Source organism: Culex quinquefasciatus, chromosome 3 (assembly GCF_015732765.1).
Source record: "Culex quinquefasciatus strain JHB chromosome 3, VPISU_Cqui_1.0_pri_paternal, whole genome shotgun sequence".
In the NCBI taxonomy this organism is placed as follows: domain Eukaryota; kingdom Metazoa; phylum Arthropoda; class Insecta; order Diptera; family Culicidae; genus Culex; species Culex quinquefasciatus.
Genome location: NC_051863.1, coordinates 201,429,242 through 201,436,187, shown reverse-complemented (window position 1 = coordinate 201,436,187; position 6,946 = coordinate 201,429,242).

Genomic DNA, 6,946 nt, shown 5'->3' with positions numbered 1-6,946 from the left:
TAATATTTAGTAAATAGTACTAACATGGATCACCACTTCTGGTGGGTTTAAAAATTTTATGAAAATTATTATTTAATATTTTTACATGTGTGCACATGTCATAATTATACATTGCAAAAAATAATCAGACTCACCTTGAAGAAAACTGCTGACTTAACATCTGAAAAGGAAAAGCATACCTGAGGTGAAGCGAAACCCCTTGATCCTCAACCTTCCCAATTTCTTGCTCTCCGACCCCAGTCCTTGCGGGCACCAACTGTCGAGTACGCGAGCGAACAGCGAACTCTAACATCATTGCAGCATCCGCCAAATGCAGTCGGCAAGCGCAACAGAAATTTCCGTCGCTCTCCCACCTGGAAACGGTGGGGCAGCAGTCAGCCTCTGCACACGAAACTCATCCTCCCGCTCCCCCTCAGCAAGCGCCACAGTTCGTCGATCAATCTCCTCGCTCTCTCTCTCATAAGCCGGGCATTGCCCGTAGCCCAGAACAAGAGTCATCAATGACGGCGGTGCAGTGACGATGACCGTCGTATCATCGACGTTGACTGCCTCGCTCTCTTCAACACGAGCAGTTGTCACACAAACACACCAAACAAGCAAATCGTGGTTTGTTTGCCCTCTCTTTTTCCTTTTATTTTGTATTTCCTCTCTTCCTCTCCAGAAACTCTCTCACAGCGCAGTATCACTGCATTGGTATTCGTGTGATATGTCTCGCTGCGGTACCTCTGAGCCCGAAATGTAAAAAAAAACATGGCGAAACATATCAATCACAAACGCAAAACTTTCGAAAACCTCGACATCACCGCGAAATTTTCAAAACGAACGACACATTAAAGTCTGCTGGCACTACGTGAAGACTTTCTAACTATTTTCCGAACCAGAACGCACATAAAACACTAAAAAATGAAGCCGAATCACGCCCGCTGAACAAAACGAACCGCACAGCTCAAGGCACACGCACTCCATATCAGCATTAGTTAAATTCTTGCAGAAATAAACGCAATTTTAAAATAGAATTTTTTCCCATTCCATTTTTTTCGGATTAAAAAAAAGTTCATCAATACTTCGATATTTTGAAAACTAATGATTGCAATACAACTGGGGATGTGTAAAATGCATTTTAAAACTCTTTTTTCATTAAAATGTTTATATCATGGCTTGTTATTTCTTTTTTTGCGACTTTGGCCAGAGTTGAGGGTTATAAACTTCAAAAAAATATTTGGTATGGCCTAATTTATAAAAGTCCAATGTGAAATAACTTATAAAATCACACGATTCTTGAAAAACCCCTTTTAATCCAAATTTTGAAAAAGAGCGAAAGAGCCGTTCAAAAGAGCGGCTCTTTTTAAAAATCGAACGAAACTGAGCGGCTCCTTAAAAAGAACGGTTTTGCCCACATCTAAGTGATAGTGATTTTTCACGGCACACAAATTGAAGTTTCGCGGTATGTCAATTGTTTTATGTTTTATGTTTTATGTTTTATATGAGGGAAAAGCCCGTTTGAGTGGAACGCCTACCGATGGGTCCTTCTCAAATAGGCACAAAACCTCTTATTTTTTATTATCAACAGATTTTACAATCCAAATGACATAGAGGATATATACAATCAAACTTAAGCTAACAAACTAAACTAGCACAATGTAAAAAATAAATAAATAAATAAATAAATAAATAAATAAATAAAACTAACTAAAAATAAACCGGTCTAAACCTTTGTCAAAACACATATGCTTCCCTGAGAAAATTAAAAATATCATGCTTCAGACGGGGACGAGACAAATGGAAATCGAAAAAGGGGTAACAACGTTCAAAAACCCTGCACATACTAGAAACAGGTTCATTGAAGGCATAATTTGTGCGGGCTCCAGGTATAACGAGAAAATTACAATTACAAGTCATTAGAATTTAACGGTACCCGGGCAGACGGTAATAACAAAATTCATGCCATTTCAATAACTAATACTGTTAAAATAACAGAAAATGTTATGGAATCTTCTTGAAAAATCCATTTTCGCATAAGAGTTTATGTTATCATAACAAAATTTGTTATTGGTCTGATATTGGTTGAAAGCCAAAACAACATTGGAATAACATTTTTTGTTATGGAAAAATACCTCCAACTGTTATTGGGATGATCGGATTAGTTACTAAAATAACAAAAAATAATAATTAAGATTTGAAGAATAACTAAAAATGTTATTAGTCTGTTATTACAATAACAATCCCATAACAAAAAAAATCATAACGACGAAAAACAAATCATGTTATAATTAACATAAAATGTTATTGGCCTAGTATTTTCAAATATCAAAAAATGTTATTCCCAACTTATTTCCGTCTGCTCGGATAGCCAATAATCTACTCCAAATAAACGCAAAAGTGTTATTTAAGAATAATCAATACAGAAATTACAAAAAACCTGTTATTCCCACCTGGGGTGAAATATAGCCTTTCTTACAAAAGGGATAAAACGGCAATTATTTTTTTTTTTTTCAAAGAAATAGCAAAATAAAGAATGGTCCATTCATGAATCAATTCAAAAATCAACCTGCGTTGTTTTTGCCCCATTCGCCATGGCCGGGTGTAAGATGTACTCAAGCATTTTCGATTTTCAAAATCATAACAACTTATTTTTGAGTCAGAGAATTAGTTCACAATCTGCGATGTTCGTAATGTGTTCTGCATATCGATAAATTGTTCGTACTCTCTGAGTGTTTTTTTTTTTCACTTTTCAAAATATCGAATTAACGAGTAAAGAAAATAATTCCGTCTTGCTCCAAAATGACAGGCAGAAAGTATTTCCACACCCGAGATTTTGCCGTATTTACGATGTAACGGTTAAGCCGCTTAAAAGTTCATGAATGCTTTAAAACGCCTACTGGAATTTACAAAACTGACATTTAGGCGTTAGGCAAAATTGTGAGCTTTTAATAAGCAAGCCAGAAAATTATGTAGCATCCATTTAGGCGTTTTTGGGCTAGGGAAGCATACTGCGACTGAGCGCTCGGTGAGACTTCACTACGACAAACACAATCGTTCCGAGTGAACCACCTTGGCTCATACGTTGGGTTCATGTCACGGGTGAGTGCCAGACACGAAACCGAGCCGACGAGAAGACGCGTGGTACGATTAACCAAAATACTAACAAACAAATGGGCTCGTACCGAAGCTAGAAAACCAAAACCGCGATGTGCGTTGTCACTGGCGTATGGGAAGCTTGGACGCTCACCAGAAATTCGTTCGCTCAGAGATCGATCAGAGAATGAGCAAGAAAAAAAGGCAAAAGAATGAGCATGAGGCTTCAGAACGGAAAGCTGCTTGCGTCGTTTTGCGTTCACTGAAGCTTAGCATAGATAATCATGATAGGCGATGTGTGATGAACTAGCAATAGCGCAGGAGGGCAACTTGCACAAAGAGGGAGTTATGTAGTATCAAAACTCTATACGCGCCAGCATTACTCGCGTCTGCATGTGAAGCTCAACTTGACAACTTGTCGACGAGGCGATGGAAATCGATCGTCCATGAGTTTTTGCTGATTTTTCGAATGAATATTTCTCGAGAAATGATTGAATTACGAAGCTTGATTTTGAGTCGGAGTTAAAAGCAGACCCTACACCTTTCTTTAGTAAGAAAGGCAAAAATGGAAATTTTCTATAATCTGAACGGTAAATCTGAATGAGGTCAAATTTGTTTAAGAACATCGAAAAAAAAAAGATAAAATGCCAAAGGAACAGTTTTGGAATTTGGTGAAAAATTGGCTTTCACCTTTTTTAGGGCTTTTTTCCCCTCACAGTAAATTAGTCCAACAGTTGTAAATCAAGAACCACATTACCGACATGGATGAAAATTTGGGAGGATGTAAGGCTCAAAAAATGCAATTTTTCAGATAGATAAAAGATTTCAACTCTCGAAAAAGGCATTTTTTCGGAAAAATAAACGACCGAACTTTTATTTGAAAACCACCTGATCATGTGAAAACATACTCCGAGTCCTCTTAAAAAATGGTTAGATTAAAATTTGGTATGGAACTGCTTCACGTTCCCCTGTCAAATGCGCCCAAGATAGCTTAAATAAATAATATGAGCTCTGAGAAACCCCCTACTAGAAAATTGAGCACTTCTTACCACACACGGACGTCACGTGTGCTCTACGGTAAGTTGATCCCAAAAATTCGGATATTGGAGATAGACCAATTCTGTCATTGTCAATCGATCGGGCGTCAAAAATCGATCGTCCATGGTTTTTTGCAGATTTTTCGAATGAATATTTTTCGAGAAATGAATGGATTACGAAGCATGATTTTGAGTCGGACCCAAAAGCAAGCCATATACCTTCACAGCTAAAAAAATAGTAATCCAGCTACGTGTAAAAGTGCTGGGTGTAAAATAAAAATTGCATTATTTTATGCAATTTTATGTAATTTTACACCCAGAAATATGTAGCCCATCAGTATGGGAAACCTACTTGACCGAAATGTTAAGCTCATATATGCGTTTATCTTTACAGATTTTCATCGGTCTGGTGGCCGAGTGGGCTAAGGCGCCAGTCCTTACTGTTGGTGCTGGGTTTGAATCCCGTCGGTCGCAACTTTTTTTTGTGTTTGCAAAAATTGTACATGCAGTGTGTAATATTAAATGTTTATTTTGACGAAGGTGATGTGCATGCTTTTGCATGCGATTTTACAATCGGATTTTTTGCTGTGTTTAGTAAGAAAGGAAAAAATGGAAATTTTTTCAAATCTGAACGTTAAATCTGAATGAGGTCAAATTTGTTTCAGAACCTCGATTATGGTCTAGATTATGATATGGAGAAAAAAAATTGTAATTTGGTGAAAAATTGGCTTTTACCTTTTTTAGGGCTTTTTTCCCCTCACAGTAAATTAGTCCAACAGTTGTAAATCAAGAACCACATTACCAACATGGATGAAAATTTGGGAAGATGTAAGGCTCAAAAAATGCAATTTTTCAGATAGATAAAAGATTTCAACATTTCAATTTTCGACCGAACTTTTATTTGAAAACCACCTGATCAGGTGAAAACATACTCCGAGTCCTCTAAAAAAATCAAGTTTGGTATGGAACTGGTTCAGGTTCAGCACATCCCCTTTCAAATGCGCCCAAGAGAGCTAAAATCCATAATGGGAGCTCTGAGAAACCCCCTACCACAAAATTGGGCACTTTATTACCACACACGGACATCACGCGTGCTCTACGGTAAATTGATCCCCAAAATTCGGATATTGGAGATAGACCAATTCAGTCAATCTGGCGTCGATAATCGATCGTCCTTGATTTTGTGCAGATTTTTCGAATGAATAATTCTCGAGAAATGATTGGATTAAGAAGCTTGATTTTGAGTCGGAGCCAAAAGCAAATCCTTCTTTAGTAAGAAAGACAAAAGTCAGCAGAACTTCAACATAGAAAATAATCATTGCAAAAAATAAATGAATACGAATTCAATTTTGTAGAATTTTCATCCTTTCATCAGATTCACCAAAAGTGAAATCAGTAAAAAAGGTAAGTAAAAAAAAGTTTGTTGTCTTGGTTTCCAGCAAAAGGTCAATTTTAGTAAACGTGAAATAATAAAACATTGCAAATGCACAGCTAAAATATTTTTTTAAATTTTCTTCAAGATATATGCAATTTGCCACCACATTAAAAAAAATATTACAGAGATTTAGGAATAAAATAGCTCCATCTGCTTTGTAATTATTGAAACACTTATCCATGTAGTCTAGTGGTAATGCTTCCCCCTTGTAAGCGGTAGATCGGGGTTCAAATCCCGGTTCGGACCAAAACAACTTGCGTTCTTTTCCCTTCTGGATTAGATTGCTTAGTAAAAGGGAAGGTAGTGTATCATCACAAGCTGGACATTATCACGACACCTTAGGGAAGGCGACCTGTGGAATGTTAGCATTAATCTTAACATGTTGACATAGGGACGTGGCGTTACATCGTGCTGCCATCTGTTTTTTTAGTGCAAGAGTAGAAAAGTGCTGAGTTATCGTCTAAAAATAGACAGCGTCCTATCTCGCCCAGCAAAATGAAGTCGATAAAGTAGTCGGTTTCGATGAGAAAAAGTGGAAAACGTGGTCTAAAAATAGCGACGCCATCCCCCTATAGAGGAATTCTTTACGAAGTTGGGCGATTTCATGCATTTTTTAATTTTTGTATTTTTTGTATTTGGCTCAATCTTTTGGGGGGCCTTCCCAATACCCAAAGAAGGCATCGCGTGTCATTGGTTCACCCATGCAAGGCTCCAAACGATTTTGGCATTTGTCCATACAAAAAATGGTACGTAAATATTGGAAAACCTGTATCTTTTGAATGAATTTTCTGGTCGGAGTGGTGTTTTCGGCACATTTGTAGGTATTGGCGATTCAGTAATAAATTGGTACACCGATTTTTTTTTTGCGGATTTGTTTTTATAACTTTTGATTATTTTTTCATATATGTTAGAAGACGCAAGAGATGATCTGTTGTTTAATTATTGAGAGAGATTGAAAAGTAAGGCAACTAGGGGAAATTCTCGTATATTTGGCAGGTTAACACTCGCACGCCCAACGCATGTCCAACTTACACGGACACCCAAGCCTCCCAAAAAAGTTGGAACGGTAACTTCAACTCGCTGGTTCTCAGGCATAACTCAACCAATCGGGACGATTCTTGTTTCCAGGGATTTGTAAGAATGGCTAGATGATCCTACAATTCTGCAGAATTTTATTTGAACAAATGTGTAATTTGTGCGACCGAAAATATCGTTTCAATTTTTTTTAAACGACGGAATTTTTGACGAGTTTTTTTTGATCAAATTGAGTTCTGCAAAGTTTTAGGATCATCTATACATCCTAAAAATTACTGGAAAAAAGAATTGCCTTGATTGGGTGAGTTATGCCCGAGAACCAGCGAGTTGAAGTTACCATTCCAACTTTTTTGGAGCCTTGGGC